Source organism: Amphiprion ocellaris, chromosome 3 (genome assembly GCF_022539595.1).
Source record: "Amphiprion ocellaris isolate individual 3 ecotype Okinawa chromosome 3, ASM2253959v1, whole genome shotgun sequence".
Classification (NCBI taxonomy): Eukaryota; Metazoa; Chordata; class Actinopteri; family Pomacentridae; genus Amphiprion; species Amphiprion ocellaris.
The window spans coordinates 33,235,237-33,258,958 of record NC_072768.1 but is presented as its reverse complement, the minus strand read 5'-3'; the positions used below and the strand labels follow the sequence as shown (position 1 = coordinate 33,258,958).

The 23,722-nt window shown below is 38.1% G+C and overlaps 1 long non-coding RNA gene across 1 annotated transcript in view; it reads right to left on the bottom strand.

The window, feature by feature from the left end:
• Window positions 1–3,164: 3,164 nt before the first annotated feature.
• The window catches only part of LOC111577630 (uncharacterized), a 171,485-nt gene continuing 150,927 nt past the window's right edge, over window positions 3,165–23,722 (bottom strand). The window contains exons 3-4 of the long non-coding RNA XR_002746941.2: window positions 3,927–4,035; window positions 3,165–3,456 (exon numbers count right to left, since the gene is read on the bottom strand). This is a non-coding gene — a long non-coding RNA (uncharacterized LOC111577630). The remainder of the gene's footprint in view (window positions 3,457–3,926; window positions 4,036–23,722) is intronic.

Below are 23,722 nucleotides of genomic sequence, written 5' to 3'. Positions count from 1 at the left end.
ATTGCTATTTGACAAAAATGCAATTAATTAATAACAAATTGTGTAATCAATTCAATTATTTTTTTTAACTATATCCCACCACTAATCGGAATATATGGTTTGTTATGTTAAGATTTAGCAGTTTAAAATTCAGAATGAAAGATTTTCACAGAACACAGGGTAGTGATTTCATTAAAACTGCCAGTAGAGACAACATTACACAGGCTACCTCTCATTCCCACATTCTTACCTGTAACTTCTGCACATATTTTTATTACTTTCTTTGCATTTTTGATCACATTTTTCTAGAGTCTTTGCCCTTGAAGATGTCCCTCAGCTTGAGGATTCCGGCTCTACCACTGCTCTTTTATTCAGGTAATTTTACCCTGTTCCAACTCTTGATTTGGACTTTCAATATTATGCACATGCCTTTTAGATTTTTTCAGTTGAAATAACCCTATGAACAAGCCTTTTAGCTGAGGTGAACATGTTGCTGCCTTCATCTGCAGTTTGACTTTGGTGCATTAACCCTCTGAACTCCAAACAGTTTCTGGGTATTTTTTGCTCCTACCATATATATAAAGTCCTGCACTTCTACGGAGTCGCGACAACCTTGGCAAGAAGGACGAGAACTCAAAAATGTCTTCTTTGTAGGATGACCGCTGGATTGGCACACATCATAAAAAAGAAAGGTGAATTTAATTATTTATTTTACATAACTTGAAAAAAAGTGGAATCAAGATGCAGCACATTTGGCAAACAGCTGTTACCAACACTGGGACAAAGACAGAAACTTTATATATCACAGATATTTTACTACTTAAATATTGTATTTTTCCATATAGTTATCTTTTATCTACTCTGTGTAAACACTGCCTGCAGCTTCACCCAGTTCAGTCGAAAAGTCCCTGAATTTTTTTTGACTTCAGGCTGCAGCTGAGTCATCAGTTGTTTCACGATTGTGCCCAGGAGCAACGAAATTTTAGTTGTTAAGAGAATCTGCTCAGGGCAACAGGTTTTCTTTTGACAAAGTTTTAAGTGAGACATGCAGAAAAAATGTGACATTGGCGGAACATCACGACTTCAAGCTTTGATTTGGTAAAGTTTCCTGATGGAATGTAACACCACGGATGAGCTGTTCAAGGACTGTTGAAAAGTAGAAAATTCTTTGTGTTTTTACAGTTTCTGGCTCTGATAAATGGTGTCATTCGGGCAATTTTTTGAAGACAGCATGCATTTTGAACATGCTGGCACATATCATGTGTGTCTAATTCGACTGTCAGGTTACTTATAGTCAATTAATACTACTAATCAAAAGGCAGAAATTTAGTGGCCATTTTCAGCTGCTGTGTGTTCAGTTAAAAGTGAAGTAATTCAATGGTGGGCATAGCTAGAATATACTTCTTAAGAACAGTGCAGCCACTTGATGTGTGTTCTGTATCTGTATCTCTGCTTACATAGAAAGGAACGGGTCGATGCAATCAATGGCATCAGAAGGGGGCGTTCAAGAGCAGAAACTGCAGCTGACAAGACAGAGCGAGTTAGAGTTGACAGGGAGGAGCTCAGACAGGCTGATGCTGAGTGACCATCTGCTGAAGTTTTCCTCCTCTTCACTGCGGTTTGTGAATGATAGCATCATACTGAGTCCTAGTCTCTCTCTCAGGCAATCACCAGCACATGTGCACACCATCCCTCTGCACACTTGAATGTTCACCTTTCTTTTCTATGTGCCGATCGCTCTGCCCCCGTGAAAACACAGGCTGCTTAATGCTAAGAAGAAAAGCCTACAGTCGATCCAACCTCTGCTGTGACTCACATGTTCTCGTACTGAGCTCGCTCTTAAAGCCACTGTTGTCATGCACACAACATTTCCTTGGCCACTGAGCAAACAGCCTCGAGTTTCCAAGTTAATGCTCGTGGTGATGTTGAGTGTCTCACCTATTGGACATATGCAGGTTTCATGAACATAATTTACTGATTTGTCAGAGCATACATCACTTTCAAATAACTAAATGACCAAATTTAAATGGCTGGCAACAATAAATCAACTAACAGACATGCTGTTAATTCACTGCTATCAAGCAGTATAATTGATGAATCAACTTAGTCACTTTTGCTCTGTGGTTCTGCTCTGTGTTTTCTGGGTGTTGGAGTAACTAATGATGCTGACACATCAGGTTAATCTGACCCTACCAATGCTACTTAATGGACACTTGAAAGCCATTTTCACCCTTTTCAGTTAATTTTTAATCAACGAAACAATGATGAAATGTGAGGGGGTAGAGGTGCCACAGTTCAGAAGAACATCTAAAGAAACTCAGTGGCTTGAACATGCATTCTTTCTAAAAGCCAGCAGGGGGCAACTCCTCTGGTTGCAAAAAAAGGACAATCCTATAGAATTCGATGAGGAAATGATCCTGATTTATATTTGATTAGCTACATCAGTAAACTTTTTTATGAGGAGTTTATGGTCTCAATCCCTAGTTTCAAGTCTTCTTCAATGCAGTATGGTAGTTGGTTTGTAAAATATTATCTGATTTAGAGGAAAATAGATGATAAAGCAGGATAGAATTTCATGTGTGACTTGAGTTCTTAGATTGGCTAGATCTGCCCTTTGTTTGGTTCAAAAGACCAAGATGTAAACAGTGAAACTTCATATTTGATGCTTCAAAACAGCAGCAGCACCAATGGATGTTGTGAAGGAGGTTATATACAGACTATTTTGTGACTCATTAGGTTCAAGCATTTTTCCAGTTAGCCATTAAGACCCCATTCATACCTTCCCCATTCATACCTTAAAAGTTGCATGTGTGGACACACATGCAACTTTTAAAGGATACAGCTAATTACAGATTGGAATGTGGCATCTTGTCAGTGATTATTCCTGAAGTGTACCGAACACAGTGGGCAGTCATAGCACGGGATTTCTGGAGAATTTACAATTGGTAATGGAAAGCATGTACTTATGAAAGCACCTCCAAAGTCCTGCAGTGACTACTTCAACAACAACAATGAAATATAAATGTATAGATGGCCAAGAATCTTGTTGTACAGTGTCGCCTCGTGCCAAACATTTCTTTTAAGCATCATTTGTTTCCCTGGTGTGCTTGCAGAGTGAATGGACTATGTGGTTACAACCGCAGACCCTCACAAATTGGACGGGTCAAAAAATTTATGCCATTTATTTTTACAGACATGGAAGTGGACGTACATGAGGAAAGCATGAAGTGAATTTAACTCACAGCTACAGCAGTTCACCAGTTAGCATTGCAAATAGTCCCAAATGGCACATATCATTAGCATACGCATACAAATGAAGTTTGCTCTTGTGATTTCTGATGTGACCAGGTCTTAACTCTTTGACATAAAAATTCATATCATGGTTAAGGTCCACTTGCTACTTAGACTGGAAAGAAGTCAGAGTCATGAACCAGGAGTCAGTAGACGGATGGAGAAAAATCAGGGAGATGTTGGCATCTGAAATGAGGGACCATTTGAAACTGAGATTTTCCTTTCACTCCATATGTAACAACCAGCTATTACATGACTGAAAACACATATTCAGGTTAAGTGCAGTTCATTTCCATAACAATGTACTATAATTCGTCAGGCTACTGGGTCTGATAATAAATCTTTAAGCATATTTCATTTCTATTTTTTCAGTTAGTCTGCAAGCGCAATGTTGAAAAGCAACAATTCACTCTGACCATTAATGAATAATGTACAAATACATCTAAGAACACAATTAAAGGACAAACCGCAAATGAATGCAAGAAAATAGAGGGAAATGTTGTCCTCATAGTTACAACATCAGTGATCCATTCATTAGTAAAAATGTGTGTGTGTCCTAGAGCAGATGTGTGTTCATGTTTAGGCTCTATGCCTGTGGGTCAGTGTGACACAGTGATCATGGTCTGAATGATTAACGCTGGTTTCTGTCAACTCACATTAGCATCCTGAATACGGCATTTATCGGCTCGGCTACACTCGGTCACTGATTCCCAATTAGTTGGAAACTGCACACCAGATTTGACCTCGTCCTTCGAGCCGTGACTCCTTATGAAAAGGGAGAAAGTTGGGCTTAATGAAGCAAATCAAATGGGGAAAACAACGAATTTGTTATGTGTGCAAAAAAACAGTTTTTGCAGCAAGAAGTCATCTGCCAACACCTTCCCCAAATAACTCCCATTTTAAGGTGCACAATATACATTTGTTAGCTGTGAAAATGTACTAGCTGTAATTAAATACTGTGAAATTCATTTCATTGTCTTAAAGGTAGGGAGTGAAGCACGATAAGCACAAATAAAGTTGACACGTTTCACACAGAGACCACATTTCATGCAAAGGTAGAGAACATTTAATTTGCATGAGTAAATTCTATTTAAAATCTTAAATATCATCAACATTTCACAAGTTGAAGCAGTTCAGTTTGCAGACAAGAAACTGTCAAAACAGTAGGTAGCATTTTAAATATTTAATGTTGTGTTGGCTGCTAAACAAAATTGTAAAGCAGTTTTCTGACAGCTACAGACTGGAAGCATGTTTGTCTTGATGTTTCCTTTATTGTATTGGTTGCCATAGAAAAGGAAAAGTGTCTTATTGTCGAGGAAACACTGCAGGATGAAGCTGAAGGAAAGCAAACACTTTCTTTATGTCCCAACTATTGATGCCTGCAGACAGCGAATATGTCCGTAACCTTGTATAAAGGAAATAAAGGTATTTGCTTCCTTGTCAAACGACACAACACTGAGATCTTTCTGTAAAATCTGAAACTACAGTCAGGAACTAACTTAGATGAGTGTAAAGTCTGGAAACACACTAATTATTTAGCACACCATGTTTAACCTGCGCTCAAATCAAAGTCAAAACTTCTGCTATTTGCTGACTTCAAGAAGTCCCAAGAAGGGTCCAACATGTTGTGTTTTTGTAAGAATTCCATACCGAACGCGTTCTTCAGTGATCAATAGAGATACTGGTAAGAAGATTTTGAGATGCTTTTTCTTTACTTCAAATTTTCACACCTGATGCTGTTGCAGCGATTTTCTTGGACTGTTGCAGTGTACAATCTGAAATCCGTCCTCTGCCATTCCTTCCATATGATCCACCTTTCCTTTGCCTGTGCTTCACTTTCTATTTTGACAGTTGGCACCAGCAGGTGGGAAAATCATTAATTTTAAGCTGTCATGCTCTCATTTTACTTCTTCTTAAAGGACAATTTTTGTATCAAAACTAGACCATAAGAACATGTGAATGTTCCATTTGCTGAACAATGAAATTTTAAAAAACTGCAGGGTTATCTTTTCAGAACGAGGTTTACAGGGATCATTATTAAGACATTTCAAGTGTAAAATCTTTTGTTTCCACATATCTATTTATTGTAGGTATATCTGATAGTTGAGTGAGTTTTTCCTTTAATGTATAAAGTACTGGAGCTTATCTGAGTAGGTTTTGTAAAATATGTCAAAAAACTAAACTGCACTTTAATTGAAATAGATTTTGTGTTGCATCATATTTACTTTAATTTACTTAATTAATTAAATACAGTGGTCCTTCACCATATCGCGGTTTACTTTCTGCGGTTCACTGTCTTGCGGATTGTAACAGTGTCTTTGGTATTTGGAATTTTTTGCTATATTGCAGGAATTTGCAGTGTATAGGTATTTTTATATATTTATTATTTCAATTATTTTAATAAAGTAATTAATTAAATTTATTAATGAGCATTTTCTAGCCTAACAAGTTGAAAACAATATAAAAAAACAATAATTAAACATTAAAAGACTATTAAATTGAAATAAAATGTGCAGCGTACAGCGCTGGGCACTGATTGGCTCAGCAACCATAGCATCAGTCTCCTCTGTCTCCTGTGTATAGCAGCGTTCAGCATCTGTTTATTACAGTGTGAGAAAAGTAAATAACAGTGTGAGGAGGGTTTATAAAGCCTTAAAATATATATAAACAATAAAATAAATATGGTCCCTTCTTCGCAGATTTTTGCTGATTGTTGGGGGGTGTGGAATGTAACCCCCGCGATAGACGGGGGACCACTGTACATAGATTTTTTAGTGGGAAGGTAATGAAGATGTCAAGCCACTTATTTAATGTGTAATGAGGATAAGTACTGAATTACAGTTATAAAACTATAATGCTTTAAAGACAATAAAAGTCCAGAAATGATGTCTCTTAAACTGCATCAGCCAAAAAAATTTGGAGGAAGTACAATTCTATCAGGATAAGGTTTTCTATAACATTAATGAGGACACTTAATAATTAATTTGTTTGTGACTTGCTAAATGCAAGCATGCTTGTCACAACCAGTGAAAATCTGTGAATCGTCTCAAAGGGTCAAACCAGCGATTCACCTAATAATACAAGAAAAGCACTCAGAGAGCGCAGTAATCCGCCAAGGCTGCTCAGTCGTCGTATGATTTCCAATGGATGAAATGTTTAAAAAAATTGTTGTCCACAGAGGTGGATTTGTAGTAGGATCATAATCATGTGATCATCAGCAGGCAGCTGACGTAGTGTTCATATGTTGTCATAGTTACAGTGACGCTGTGCCTCTATCTTGCAATGATGCAGAAATCTTTAACAAATCTGTGGATCAAGACTAAAAGCCACATCACTGCCAGAATCTAATCACTTGGTCCTTGTGTCATTTCTGACCTTCCCTGAAAATTTCATCCAAATCCATTAATCTGTTTTTGAGTAATGTTGCGAACAGACGCTGATCGTCACATAACTTTGCCGCATTCATTGGCAGAGAATAACTGCTCTACAAAGCGTCAGAAAACAGTGAAAAATGGCCAGTTTCACTCTCTGAAACCCAAGTAAACAATTCAGACTGATTTTTTTATCTGATCAACCCCAAAACCTCCAAAACATTGAGCTCACTGTAACAAAAAAAAAAGGATATTCACATTGAGAAGCTGAATTTTACACATTTCTCACTTTGAAATTGGCTCAAACAGTGAATCAGCTGTCAGAAGTGTTGTTTATACAGCAACTAATTGATTAATCAACTGAGTCACCTCTGTTCTGTTGCAATCTGTACTTTTGGTCTGTATTTCCTGGGTGCCTGGGTAAATTTGGGGTAGCAACTAAAGTATTATTTACCGTTTCCGCATTCACGGCCCTTGGCTAAGGTTAAAACAACTGAGGTCTGCAGTTCATATTCATTTAATATTCCAGAGTACTTTTGTGAAATTGTTTCCTCAGCTAAAGCTTCGGAAGACTCAAGAAGCTTTGCTGTGTTTTAAGTAAAAAGAAAAAATGCACAAAACTGTCATCGCCAATGACTGCTGTTTACTTGTGATGTTTACTGAATGCATTTATCATGTCACACTGATGGACTTTTAAGTACTGTGTTGTTTTATGTGGTGGACTTATTGTTCTGTGGCTGTTTTTCTTTTTTTTTTAATTATCTGTCCAGGGACAACCAATGTAAATGAGCTGCTAGCTAACTCTGGTGTGATTCCTTTTAATTGTGTGCTGTCTTTCCTAATATAAGCAATAAAATAAAATAAACTAATTCAACTATAAATGAAAGTCTAACTGTAAACCCGAGTCTCTGGTGTGTTGTCCACTTTACACGCCCACCATCCACCCCAACAACCTCCTGCTGACTCATTCAAAATATATGGTGCTTCATTCATTCATCAAAAAGAAAAAATTTGATTATGTTGCATGTATACATATAAATGAAAGCAACTAAACTGTATAAAAAAAGAGACGAGTCATACACCTGATAGTTATAGAAAGGGGTAGAAGTCTCAATATGTAAAAACAGATTTTTGAAGTAAGATAATTATCACAAACACTGTGTTGCACATTTGAGCAAATACATAACTGGTAATACAAAGAGATTATTAATGCCACACTGCAGCCGACACAAGCAGCGAAACATTGCTCATATCAGTCGACTGCAATCTCTTCCCCCAATAATCTGTCCGTCAGTATCAAATTGCACTGATGTGATGTGATATAAGCAGAGAGCCAATGTCTCTCTCTAGATGTCTGCTTTTCCAATAAATAAAAAAAAAAAGACATGTGCAGAGTGGTTCTCTGAGGCTCAAAGCATATGGGCCTGCCAACGGAGGATAAGAGCGAGAGCAAGAGATGATTTTATATGCAGAGAAAGGGAGGGAAAAAATGAAGAGTCCGAGAGTTGCCAAGATTTAGAAAGAGATACATTAAGAGCGAAAGAGGCGGAGAGAGAGAAAGGGAAAAGGAGATCAAGACACAGTGAAAATGACAGATAAATGGGGAGAGAAAAGAGAAATGGGTAATTATTAACAGAAGGACAAACTGGGTCTGTACTAAGAAAAAGATAAAAAAAAAACAGGATATATATATTTTTTTATATATATATAAAGGGGAGGACAGATAATGAGACAAATATGGAAAGTAATAGAGAAAGAAAAGCAAGAAAAGCTGTACGCTAAAGAAAAAGTAAGTGTAAGAGAGGACTATAAAGAAGTGCGATAGGTGGATAAATAAAAAACAAAGTCAAGCAGGAAAAATGCTACTTTTTCTTATTAGGATATAATTCCGACTGTATGTGTAGTGACACTAATATTTGTGCAAGCATTTTGCTTTGATCAGTTCATTATCGTATGCAACAGGCAGGTTGTAGCACCTCAGTGGGTCACAGAAAGTTCAGACTTAAAGGTGAAGGAGTCTCCAGGCACAAGTTGACTTAAAGCTTAAACCGGAGCCACAACTGAGGCAGGATCTCAAAAGATGAGATCTGGAGCCCTGAGGTAACGGAGCTTTTATCAAGGTGCAGCGTATATATGAAGCATGGATTTATCAGAGCAGAGGTGGCGGTGGGGAAACTTTAAAAAGCTCAAATCCAGCAGCTTCTGTAATCACTGTATCTCAGAGGATGGACTTTTTCTGGGTGTTGCTAGCACACAGCTAGTGTCACACAAAGGTGGACAAGCAACAAAAAGCCGCCTGGGAATTTGCGACCTCAGTTTGATATACCAAATTCAAACACTCTCTACCTTTACCAGAATTCTAGGGCCTGCTGCCGAGGACCATCCCCACATCATGATGCTGCCACCACCATGCTTCACGTTCTTATGCTTCCACCACCATGCTTCACATCACGATGCTGCCACAACCATGCTTCACGTTCTTATGCTTCCACCACCATGCTTCACATCACAATGCTGCCACAATCACACTTCCCATCATGATTCTGTAACAGCCATACTTCCCGTCATGATGCTTCCACCACCATGCTTCACATCACGATGCTGCCACAACCATGCTTCACGTCATGATGTTGCCACCATGTCTCATGCCATGATGTTGCCACCACCATGTTTCATGCCATGATTCTGCCACCACCATGTTTCACGATGGGGAGGGTGTGTATTTGGTCTCCATCAAACACAGTGGCTAGTCTGATGGCCATAAAGGCCAATTTTGATGATGTCATCCTGTGTTACATGAGATCAGTCACATGAATACATATGCAATCACTTATTTTATATTTTATAGGTTATTAACTAATTGACATAACTTTGTCATTAATTAAACTGATACAACATATTCATCGATCAGCAAATCTTGAAAAAAATCTATTTGTTTATTTGTACAGTTTGCATTAAACTAGGATGTAAAACAATGAAACAAGTTCTCCAAGTTTTTTCTTCCCACAGAAAGCAAAAAACTCAAAGCTGAATTTGAAAAGATCACCTAATTACACTTTATAGCTGCTTTTATCATCAGAATAATTTAAAACATTGCAGCATACTTGACTTTGTTTCTTGTGATGCAACAATAAATAACTTGAATGAAGTTCAACCTGATGATATGAATAATGCATTGTGCTCTAATTTACTTCAGAGTCACACAATAACATCCACCTCTAATTGCACCTGGGATGGTTCCTGTTTCCTCGTCCTCCTCCATTTGTTTCCTTTCTTGTTCACAGCCATGTTCACCTGTTTACACTCTAGAGTTTAACAACTCATTTCATTACTGGGCTGGCTAGAAAGCATACCTGCAAAGGGCTGATGAACGGTCTAGAAGAAAATAATCAAATTTCCTTGGTTATTTTACTCATTTACAATTGAAATTTATGACTATTTTTTAAAACACTTCAAAGAAATCTAGCATAAATATCTCTAAACATTTGTCCATATTTGAGAGTTAAACCCTGGGAATGGTCAAATATGTAATGAGACTTCAACATTTAATCCAGATAGTTTGCAAAATCATTTAGTCTGCTTTGTTGCTGCATCTTTACCACTGTCCTCATCATCACCTGCAGACTGCTTCAATGAATGCATATCTGCATATCTTCTTCTTCTACATCTAGCTCGGCCAGCAAAAGCCTTTTTCTTTATTTGGCACCATTTTCCCACCACTGGCTGCAGGTTTTCTCTTTCAACCCATGTTTTGGCAGCAAGTGTTAGATAGTAACTGCTTGACTGTGAGATACTTTCAGCTGTGATGGCAGCTGCTACCTGCTATTTTGGATTTCACCAGCTGCAATGACCTATTGAATAGCTGCATATCGGGTATTAGCGCTGGGGTTAGGGTAAAAAATGGCCATTCTGTCATACAGTACAATCAAATGAACGTTTTCCTGCTGTAAAACACACATTGGATTTGCTACAACTTTCACAGAAAACAAGACAAATTAATTTCCCTTAATCTGTAGGGTTTTCTTGTGTTCTTTGTAAATCCGGTAGTTTCATCTGCATACCAGTTTGTTTACAATGACTCCTCCCCTGTGGGATGAGGAAATCTTTTCAATTCCCTGAACAAAACCTCGCTAAAAGCTTTTACTACAACACTGTGCCCCACATCTCATCCTTCTAAATCCTGCCAGAGTTTAGAGGCTGTCAAGTGTCCCACTGAATCAAAGGAGCCAAAGGAGTCGAGGCACCGATAACCCCGTCAAACAGAAACCTGAGGAGAGTTCAGTGCTGCCAAAGTCCTGCTGCTGCTGTACACTGACTCTTAGATTCGCACAACACGAATGAGATGTTTGGTTCCTATGAATGTAAAATAGAAGTAAAAGTTTATCAGTTACATGTATGAACTAAACTGCAGATTGGTGCCTCACATGAAGTCTGACGTGGCTAGATGTGCTAATGGTGCATCGTGTTCTTGTTTCCTATATCTCGACTGTCCAGTGTTTTCCACTTTTATTAACGCTGTCTTTGCAGTAGTAGCTCTGACAAACAGTATGTTGATTACTGATGTCAATTATTCGTAATCAAGAAAGGCCAATAACTGATATTTAAGCGTGATATACATTATATGTAATGTTTTAACAGCATGTGATAGCAGTAAACTTGTCATTCATAACTAGCCTTCTTCATTAATAAGGGTGACTATAACTGAATATGTAAAATAGAAATAGGAGTGATTAAACCAGGACACTCTCCTCTGTTTATGTGGGATAAACTGACATTGATCAATTTGTCTCCTGTAGTTACATCTGTTGTTCTTCTCTATTTTTACTCCACCAAGGAACACATGACATGATGATTGGCGTATGTTTGTCTGTGCACAGCATTACTCAAAAACAGACAAACGGATTTGGATGAAATTTTCAGGAAAGGTCAGAAATGACACAAGGACCAAGTGATTAGATTTTGGCAGTGATGCGACTTATAGTCTGGATCCAAGGATTTGTAAAAGATTTCTGTATCATTGCCAGACGGGGGCACGGCGTCACTGTAACTATGAGAACAAGTGAACACTATGTTCTACTCAGCTGCCAGCTGACGATCACATGATTGTCATCCTACTACAAATCCACCACTGCGGACTTATTGGGACTGATCCATCGGAAATCATACTTGGAACAATTAATTAAATTTTGGGGGTGTTTCCGAGTCTTATCAATTCCTGCCACTCACTACATATTTAGGTCATGCGATTCAGTATCCGTACATCACGTACACATGCATAACACATGCCTATGCTCAGCGCAAGGTCATTTTGTTTGTGGGTACATCTGTATTAAATGACCACATTCTGTGCTACCGTGATTTCTGATCATCAACAACTAATAAACAAATGGTACACTTCTACAAAAATATGCTGCATTTCTGGCAATGCCATATGGGGGAATGAACAGCCTTGGTGGAGTACTGTGCTCTCTGAGTGCTTTTCTTGTCTTAATCTTTTGCTGTTTTGTCATTTTTATTGTCCACTAAGGTCCAGATCTTAAAGCATTATTAATTATTGTTTTCCAGATTCTGTTTAAAGTTAATCTGCGGCTGCATTCTATCCATTTAGCCGCTAGCCGTTAGCATAGCTTTAGCCACTGTGACAGCAGGTAATATCCTGGTTTGTGTTTCTTGTTCAGTCTTTGCAGACATGTCTGAGACCACAGAGTGGCGACAGACAGAGAGAGGAGGCTACATCAGACCAATCAGATCAATAATCTGTCAATAATTTAACAAAAAATGCCAAATATCGGTCAAGGTAATCAGCCATGCTGATCATTGGTCTATCCCTAATTATTATTACATGTAAATACCTAGAACGTATTAAGTATCCTGTTTTTTTTTTAATTAAATACAAAGAGCATGAATGTTTTCCAGCATTTTGTACAACATTTCTGTATAAATCGAGTTTCTCTCAGCATCCAGAGCCCTGACTGACTCCCTGTGGCAAGAAAAGGAGAGAAGACAAGATGTGAGAAATGACGTACTTGACATTTACCTTCCATATTCTTCAGTAAACAAGAACAGGAGGGATGAACAGGAGAAAGACAGAGAGGGAAAAGGGTGAATGAATATGTGACTGTTAACTGAGCCGCCGTATAAATATTGAATAAATGCTACACTCAGAAAATCCATCCACTACAGCGCTGCAGCAAGAAGGCCGAGTTTCATATCTGAGAAGAAATGCTGTGCTCACATCACGCAAAGAGGCACAAAATTATATGTTTTTAAAGGGAGAAACCACAGGTGCACCGAGTACAACAATAGATGTAATCATGAAACATTCAGAGTTGATTATGAACATTATTATAAAACAGAAATCTGAACACATCTGTTCCACTTTGTTGACATATTAGAGTTAAAGGTTTTTGTAGAGGGGATTGTGGATATGCAGTTTTATCCCACCATAAATCAGCGTATGCTGTCAACAGCCAGATAAGATCCAAATTCTCTATGTGTTTTAGGAATAAATGTTACAAGTTTGATGCAATTGCATGTTCATTTATGCCAGTTGTGTGTTATGTATTTAAATATGCACCAATTAGCATAAATGTCCAAAAAACAGGTAAAAATGAACACATTCTAGTGCATCTCATAGTAATTTTCTCAAACTTAAAATAAAATATTCTGATATTTTGAGTTAGTTTTTTTAATTTGTTTTTTAAATTTTTTGAGCCATAATTATCAAAATTAAAACAGAAAATTACTTGAACATTTACAAAGCCTGAAGAATATTCCTTTTTTCAAAACTGATGGAAAACAAAATCTTTTTCACAATATTGCAATTGTTTGAATTGCACTAGTAAATGTGTACTTTTTTCTATTCACTACTCTGAAAAAATACACTTTATGGAAGCACAATAGCTTTTTGTTTAAAACGAACCAAGGCATAAGAAAGCTATTTATTTTTCTTTAGTTTCTTGAACTGTATACAGTAAATGTATCAACTGAAAGTCAATCATTTGCTTTATTTTAGATTCCAGCTTCCAATAATAATGTTGAAAACAGGTTAGTTAGGAGGTTACGTTACAAGCTCACAGTCATTGTTGATGGTTTTGTTTTCTGCTTACTTCTTACTCGAGAGTCATAGAAACATGACGCCAAAGGAAAAACGCTATAAACAGCAACACCCTCCACTTTGGCTTGTGTCAGTAACAGTGTTAATAACCCCCTTGATGTGTCGGTCTACTCTGCACAATAAATAAGAACGTCATCTAATCACAGTGTGGAAAAACTGCAGATAGCGTGAACACGGTGTTTAGAACTATCCAGGTTTAATATTCAGGAGCTGAGGTGCACCGTAAATATAGATGAACTTGAAATGTGTGCACGCTGCTGCATTTCTGTCTATGGATCCTCATGGATGACCATTTGTGCGTATGTGCAATGACGGTATACGACTACGTAGGTGTGTTTGTGCATCACGGCGTGTGTGTGTGTATGTGTTAATGTGTTGTTTACCTTCCTAGGAGAGGTGACTAGTCACTGATTCAGCAGAAATACCCAGCGTGGGATGAACTCTCTCAGCGGTCATACACACACACACACGCACGCACACACACGCGCACACACACACACACACACACACACACACACACACACACACACACACACAGATGCTTTCCCATTTTCTCCAGACATTCACACACACAACCGCTGTCACAATTTCTCCGACACAGACAGAAAATACCACTAAAAATACTACATCTCTTTGTTTTATACTGCCTTTCCCCCCCTCCATCCTCTGCTTTTTGTCTCTCCTGGCACTCCCTCCACCAAACCAGAGATCCAGACTCGCCCGAGGCTGACATGAACCTCCCACTGTGATCACTGTGTGTGTCTTCCTCCCTCTATGTTGGTTTTCTGAGCTGGATGTGACTATAGAGTTCAATGATGATAATCTAAATGAGTATCTGTGCTTAGAATCAGTGGGTCTGTTCTGGGACTGGTTTCATAAAACTGACTTGTCACAATTATTAAGCTTTTCTCCCGATACGCTGCATATACAACACTAGCAGAGTGTGACATATGCAGCTGGTATTTATTCTTCCACTGCATTGAAGAAAACAACCAACAGTTGACAATAAACAATGAGGAAATACATTTCAGTGTATAGTAAACAGATTATTTAACACCACCTCCAGTGAAAATCAAGTTGTTTATCTTGTTAACACATCCATATGGTGCTGTTTATATACCGGAAGACTAAACAAAATGAGCAATTAATGCCACAGCGGAGCTTTTCCACCTTGAAACTATAGTCTGAAAAGTACAAACAGGCAACAAATCTAAGGCACTACTCTTGTCAGGTTTCAGGGTTTCATTTTCTGTGTCTTTATTGTTTCAGATTCCGTTTCAGGTTCAGATCTATATGGCTGAATTACTTCAGTATTATAACAGACAGAGGCAGAGACTCCATAGATCTGCCAAAAAAAATTGTAAATACATACCTTTAATAAGTTTGAGATACATTTTAAGTGGAGATTTCCCAATCACGTATGTTTTTCTGCCCAACAATTTAGTATCTGTCGATACCATTGTCATAAATAATGCACACTTTACGTAGTTTAGATTAGCTGTAGTATCTGTCTGCGCCACCAGGTGGAGCTTTTTACTGTTTTTACTTCACCAAGAAATGGCAGAGTTGTGTGTCCATCGACAAACTTTTGTCTGTCTGTCCGTTGTCTCCCTGGATATGGATGAAATTTTCAAGGAAAGTCAGAAATGACACAAGGACCAACTGATTAGATTTTGGCAGTGATGCAGCTTATAGTCTGGATCCACGGATTTGTTAAAGATTTCTGTATCACTTCAAGATAGCAGCACAACGTCACTGTAACAACAAGTGAAAGTTACATCAGCTGTCAGAAGTGGAAATGTTGGAAGAAATGTTTCCCGTTGGAAATGAAACAAGGAACAACTGATTAAATTGTGGGGGTGTTTCTGAGTCCCATCAATTTCCACCGCCGCTACATATTTAGGTCACGTGATTCGGTATCCGTACATAACGTACACATGCCTATGCTCAGTGCAAGGTCATTTTGTTTGTGGGTACATCTATATTAAACAGCCACATTCTATGGTGTCCTGATTAGGCACATTATCTAAGTAATGCTAGTTGCACTTATACTCAAAAAATAATAGCTCACTGTACAAGAAAACTGCGTAAACACAGCAGTTATTGTAGATCTGGGTTTAACCAGGTAACTGATCTGTAAACTGTGATGGATGTCTAAAATGGACAGTTTTACTAACAGACTGTGTATAAAAGATACACGTAGCCACTGTTACATCACCCATTGGCTTGTGGACAGTTGTGAAGCCTTGTGTTTAGAATTAGGCCATCTCCATCTTATTTTTTTTTTCAAATCAGACCCGACAAGCAAGCTTTGTACTGATTGAGAACCGGAGGACACTGTGCATGTCCATCCGGCAGAAACCTGTCGCTCACAAGGTAGCAATGCTTTAAAACATAGCCTGCTTTATCAGCTATTTTCCTCTAAATGGGACCATTCTTTGCAAAATAATCATCATATTGTGCTGCAGGAAACTTGAAACTGCCTATTGAGACCATAAACTCTTGAGGAAAACGTTTACCGAGGTAGAAAATCAGGTAAGAAGTTTGGCCCTTTTTTTGTAGACTTACATACATTTGGACTTATTTTTGCAACCAGAGGACTCACCCTCTGCTGGTCATCAGAAAGAATGCAGGTTTACCACATCCATCCTCTTAATACAGTCTATTACTTGAATTGTTTCATTGCTAATTTCTTGCCATTTGAGGCTTTTAAGCTATCTCAGAAATTGATTGCAGCATTAATGCTAAAAAACTGTGAGGATAATGCCCCAGTTGGAATAAACTGGAATGATTCTTTTATTTAAGCAGTGTGCACTTTGTGTCCTCCTTTTCCCCCCTAGAAAACAAGAGATCTGCAGCACAGTTTTGTAGAACTTAAGTAAATGTCTAAGAAATTTGTGTCATTAAACAGTCAGTGACTAAAACTGAGGGCAAGAAGCAATATGGCTGCTCAACTCTCACTTATACTACAGTACACATTCCTCTTTTTATGAATTTATACACACTCAAAGTCTTCATGTACTCCCCGTTTTGCTTGTTTTCTATGTGTGTACCTGCTGGTGTCAGATGTAAAGAAGACATGCTGTCTCTGGAAGCTGTTCAGTCTAGTTGTGTAACATCAAAGGTTGCTACATGTGTGCGTTTGCTGGAATGAAATCGAAGCAACGGAAAGCCTTCCTCTTCATGAATCTGTAAATAATCTGATTTGTCCTAGTTTAGACGGCCATTAGGGGAGCAACATGAAATGCTGTAATGTGTCGGTTATGCACATCAAAGAGTTCTACATAGCAAATCTGCAGTTTCCCAAATCAGCAACGCCTCTCCAACAATGTGCTCTGAAGTACACAGCTGTACGTAAACATTTGGACCAGAACTTTCAGCTCTGTGAGTTTTTTCATATGGTAATTTAAATTAAAAAACACCTTTAAATGAGGACCTTGGCTCTCGTGCGCATTCTGAAAACATTTTTGAAATGATGTTTTATTGTCGAGCCTCACATTTAAGAGGAAACTGCTCAGTTTTCCTATTTTTAAGAATCAAACAGCTGCTCTTACGTCTCTGCTTCCTCTGTCAATCAGCCAATATTCGTAAAACTCATAATACTCGTATCTTGGAATGAAGACAGATGCATTCGTCTTTTTCGGAACTTTCAACCACTACGGCGGCAGGATTAAAGAGGTGGCAGTAAGTATTTTTCGATCCGTCGATTTCAGTAATGTATTGTACTTATATTATTGATTTTTACTTTTTAGACACAGCATTTCTTATATTATTAGTTTTTCTGAGCAATATCTGGCACAAGAGTTTCCTTCGGCATTAATAAAGTTTTACTTTATCTTAAAATTTGAAGTAAATGGGCGTCCAGACTGGTTGAGCGGGCAACCCATAAACAGGCTAGATTCCCAGATGCAGTGGCCTGGGTTCGATTCCAGCTCACGGCCTTTGCTGTAGGTCTCCCCCCATTCTTCTCCCCCACTTTCCTGTCTGCCTCTTAACCTGTCGAAAAATAAATCTGAAGTTAATTTGGATGGAGTTCTGGCTCTGCTGGTCCACTACTTTGGTGTAAATCTAACAATCATTCAGAAAGAAAGAAATATAATAACAATTCCAATGAAGCTGGGACGTTGGGATGATTTGCAAATCTTTTCCAACATATATTCAATTGAATACACTACAAAGACAGGATTTTTAATGTTCAAACTGATAAACTTTGTTTTTTTGCAAATATTCACTAATTTTGAATTAGTTGTCTGCAAAACGCTGGGACAGAGGCATGTCTACCACTGTGTTACATCCCCTTTCCCTTTAACAACATACAAGAAGCCTTTGGTAACTGAGGACACTAATTATTGAAGCTTTTTAGGTGTAATTCTTTCCCATTCTTGGTTGATGTATGACTTTAGTTGCACGGTAGCATCCTGAAGTTAGCATTTAGCACAAAGCAGTGCGCAGTCGTGACTAAGAATAATCCCAAAAGCGTATCCATATCTTCTGAGTATAAAACTCACTTTCCTGCTGGCTTAAAAGGGGTCTGTGACGATTATTCTAGCTGGAAACAGCTGATTTTTAATGGAATATCTCCATAGGGGTACAGAGGAACATTTCCAGCAACCATCACTCCTGTGTTCTAATGCTACATTGTGTTAGTTAATGGTGTTGAAAGGCTTAATTGATGATTAGATAACAACTGTGTTGTCGTGGAAATGCAGTGTCAGGTTTGCAGTTGATTATTTCCCTGGCTGACCTAAATTCACAGCTTTTACTCACAATTCAGATTGTCACAATCATCGACTGTCCACAAAAAGTCAACCGCAACATGACTCACTGCTCTGCTCTCAGCCGCTGTGTGCGTTTGACATTTTTTTTAGCCGAAACATGACTTCACACATGGCCTCAGTGGAAGTCATCGCTTACAACACCGCCCACCTTTAATCCTACCTGCAATGAGCATTTTATATTCAAAAGACCGGGTGCAGTGTCACTTGAACTTTCCTTATGTTGGGAAGTTTTCAAAGCTTTTTTTTTTTTAACGTCACTGGTCTGCAGTCAAACAGACAAACCTCTTGTCTTCTTTCTTAATACAACCTGAGTGTGCTTGACTCAGCCGACACTTGTAAGGTTAAGAAGTCAAACAAAACTTTACCACCTGGAGAATACTTGAGCCTTAAATAAAGAGTGTAGACGATATATACGGAGAGCAAACACGTTGCACGGTGACCATTTTAGTAAGACGTCCTGTGTAAACAGCAGAAAGCAGAGCTAAATGCTGTTTTCTATGTGGCGTCATATCACATAATTGACCAAATCCATGATTTCTTTATGATCCTGCATACTGTGTACCACATTAAAGCTAAACATGGCTTTTGTAGTCTCTTCTCTCATACGGACATTTCTATAAATATGGAAATAATTGCTGTTTCCACATGCAGCTCTGTGATCTGCTGTTTTATTTTACCATGATATTCATTTCATGAAAAAAAAAATGCTTGGTTGCAGTCTTTGATTAATAAAGTGATATATTTTCTATTTTTTTTTCTGTTGCATAAAATTCCCCCCAGGGTTGCTGTTTGTAATTTTCTGTCCATAATCACCCGACGAATGAAGAGCATCTGCTGCTAAAACACAAAGGCTTTAGGCCAGAAAACACGCAGCGCTCGGACCCAAGGCTGCACCTGTTCTACTCAGTGTGGATTAAAAGGTAGAATCTGCCTTCACTTCTCAGCTGCAAGCTTTTTGTTGTCAGTTTTCCCTGTTTTTTTTTTTTGTTTTTGTTGTCCCCCCGTCCGTATAATTTTCTCCCTAATCTCGGTATCCTTGTGTTCTTCCGTTTCTCATCCCTCATCCCTCTTTGTTTCTGTTTCACCCCTGCGCTTCTCTTTTGTCTCACCTCTGCAGGTGGCCGAACAGCTGGCCAGAGCAGCAAACTACTCTGATCCACACGAGCACCTGGACAAGACAAACCACAGCAGCAGCAGCGACAACAAAGGAGGGACGGAGGGCGACTGTTGCATAACTGAGCAGCCAAAATCCTGTTTTTAGAAGCTTAAACCACAAGATTAATAATAATATGATGATGATGATGATGGTGTTTACTGCAGCGCTACCATTCATCAAGGTGGTTTCTGAGCTGCTTCTATACCCCTTCTATTCTACCTGGTGACTTTGAGTGTCTTTTCTCTTTATAGATAAATCCCTCAGCTCTCACTGGCATCAGACCTGGTCGGTACATTTATTCTTCTGGGCAAGCAAAATGTCATCAGAACAGCCCTTTATCCTCCCCTCTAAACCATCCACAGACAACCAGGACATAGAATTGCAATTAGTTGTTCAAAAAACACCAGTCAAGAATTAAAAGCTAGTGAAGCAATTACATTCCTTATCTGCAGGAAGGGTTGCATTGGTCATTTTGTGAAATTAAGGAATCCAAAATCAGAGTCAGAAAGGATTTGGGTCATTCCAGAATTGGAGGATATTTTACGTTCTACCAATTAAATTTCAAATCATGTACAAAATACTAAAACATGCAGTTGTTGTGTAAATGTATTTGTCCCGAGACCAAATCTAAAAAAAAAAAATAAAATAAAATAAAAAAAAAAATTAGAAAAGAAAGTTTGAAAATATTTTTAAAAACACCAAATACGTCTGGAGTTCCCCCTAAAATGCCATTTTTCTATTGTCCCACCCCCCTGAAGACCAAATTGAGTTTCAAATAAAACAGTTAAAGTGAAATTTAAATCTCCTTTTTTGGTGTTATTTTTTCATTGACGTCTCTTGTAATTGTGGGAACGTTTTTTTTAATCACAAATAATAATAATCATGCATGGAATGTGTGTCCCAACAGTCCTGTTAGCATAACCTATTTAGCTGGTAGAAGAAGAAGAAAACAGTGAATCACATGAAACCCTGGAATTAACATCATCAAACAGTTTTCTAAAAGAATGGGTAGAGCAAAGCTATGTCTTCTCTTCTATTTGTCATAATTTCATCACATTGTCAGCCTTGATTGAATATCTCACTCTACCTCATATTATCAGGATAAGAATAATTCTTATAACTTTGTTCTTCATTTTTTCCATCAGTCAGTTTGTCCTCCTTGTCAGCAGTAACAGCAGCTAAATATCTAGTTTCTACTCCTAAGAAAAAGCTAACATTAGCATGGACTAGCAACCCTGTTACTGTGATTAGAGTAGGGTCAGCAAACAACAAATAACAGATTGAATAAAATGGTACCATTGATGTGTGAGCTGAGCCAATCAAGGCCTTGATAGTTTATTAGGTATGACTGATGAATAAGGAGCAGAAAATTGTAACAGAGAAGGTTTATTTCTCTTATATTTTGAAGCCCAAATGTCCTCCAATTCTGGAATGACCCATATATTACCAAGCAGGTTTTCACAAACAAGGAATGTGACTTGGTGTTTTAATGGAATTACCATAAACAGCAATGTAAAGATTGAAAGATTAAAAAGTGCTACCTGCTGTATTTATTAAGTGTAACAAGATAAGAAGCAGTCAATCGTAAATTGCAATAAATGTACAAAGTGTTCATAAAACACAAAAAGTAACAGTCTGTCATCTCTTCTTCACTTCGCCCATAATGTTTACTGTACGAGGTCGAGTGATTACATGAAGCTCACCATTCCATAAACCGACTACTTATAGTCGCCAGTCTTTCTGCTGTGCAGCAGCGCACAACTGGAACTCACTACACAACACCCTCCAAGTCACTGCTTTAACGCCACTTTCAAGCAGAAACTCCATCAGTTCATAGTTGATTCTTGTTCCTGTTTAGCACCTCTGAATCACACTTAAATGCACACACACACACACACACACTTACTCTTCTTCTTTTCATAAACCACCATTCAGAAGTTTGGGGTCACTTAAAAATGTCCATATTTTGAAAGAAAAGTATTTTTTTTTCAATGAAGATAACATTAAATAATCAGAAATACAGTCTAGACATTGTTGTTGTGGTAAATAAGGATTGATTTTTAATGGAATATCTCCATAGGGGTACAGAGGAACATTTCCAGCAACCATCACTCCTGTGTTCTAATGCTACATTGTGTTAGCTAATGGTGTTGAAAGGCTAATTGATGATTAGAAAACCCTTGTGCAGTTATGTTAGCACATGAATAAAAGTGTGAGTGTTCGTGGAAAACATGAAATTGTCTGGGTGACCCCAAACTTTTGAATGGTAGTGAATATATGACGAAGTAAATGCAAAGGCAAACCAGGCTCAATCTTACTTCCTCACAGGCCAAAACTTCATTCATAGGCAACTAAATAGCAGTTAAAAAGCAGTTAAATTTAAAAAAAAAAAAAACATTTTCATCAACTCTAAAGCATAAAAAATATATATTTTTATACATTATATTTCAGCTGTAAAGCCTAACGCAACCAAACAAAACAAATTAAAACAATCCAGTTAATGACAAGTTTTCAGTCTGATTCTAAATCTAAAAAAAATGTGTGAATAACGCCATTAAAGAGTAGCTTTATATGTAGAGCAGCAGACTGTATTTGACATAAATCGGTCACGTCTGGATTGCTTGGACTGGTGAAAAAAACACCCAGTGACAGTGACAGATTTGCTTTTTTTTTTTTTTTTTATGAAAACGTGTGCTGCTTAATAGCACAGAGTAGCTCCATGTTTGTTCTAAAGTAAATGCCTTCATTTTTCACAGACTCTTTTGCAAGTTTAGGTCAGCAAAGTGAAAGTGAACAATACGTTTTAACACTGATTCTTCACTTTCACTACAGGAAATGCTGGACGATGTGCAGCGATGAGCACAAGGAGCCTCCATTCAGATCAACAGTTTGGTTCATTACTCTGCTTAGGTAACTGTTGTAATGTGCTTTCATCTTTTTTCTCTCTCAGTTCACACAACGAAAAAAATAAATAAGTGGTTTCAATAATATTTTTTTTTAAAATGAGGTGTTACTATGAATTGCTGTCAGAAAGCTTCTTCTATTGTGCATTCCCCATGTCTGTATGTACAAGTATATCTGTGTATGCAAATGTGCGTCTTAATGTGTGTGAATGGATTTCTAAGGCACAGTGTGTGTGTGTGTGTGTGTGTGTGTGTGTGTGTGTGTGTGTGGGCAGAGGTTAATTTAGCCCAGCAGTGAAGAGCCCTTGATAAAGAGCAGCCTGATCCATGTTTAATTACCTTCCGTCTACATTTCATTGGCATACACTGGGTCATAGGTGTGTGTGTGTGTGATTTGTTTCTGAGCAGTAACACACACACTCTGCACAATGTGTGACTTCTCCCTATGTATATTATATGTGTTTGTGTTGAGCCCTCTACACCTGCAGCTTCTTACCTCTTTTAATAAATCTATTTTAACACTTGTATAAAGGAAAATGTCAAATTAACATCAATTATCCATCTGCAGTACTTATTAGTAATTAAACATTTATGACACAAGTCTACATTGTACAAAGTGAGAAGTCGTCTTATTCTGCCCTGGTGGGAAATGATTTGTCTATTACTTCATTTCAATAAAAGACAAAAGAATTTACCGGAATCGTGTTGTTTTTTGTTTTTTTACCCAGATTCGAGGTGAATTACAGTCTAACAAGTGACAGGTCAGAGCATAAAGTAGCAGGCACTTCCCAAACACGTGAGTAATAAAACTGCCTCAGTGTTCAAATTGAAAATGCCACAAACAAAAAGCTACTTTTGTTGGCTTCGCTAATGGCCTGCACTAAACCAGCCGCACCTTTCAGAGTGTTTGGGCCCCCGTGAGGCTGAATATTGTGGTAGATACAACAAAAACTCTGACACGCTACTTATTCAGTAAGACTAATCATTTAAAAACTCAAAAAACGCAGATCTTTTTGAGGAACCGGCCCACGTTTTGGAAATTCGGCTCTGCATTCCCCTCACCTCCCCACCCCCCGGCGCGAAAAGGAAAACTACTGAGACCGAAAAAAACCAGAAAGAAGCCGAGG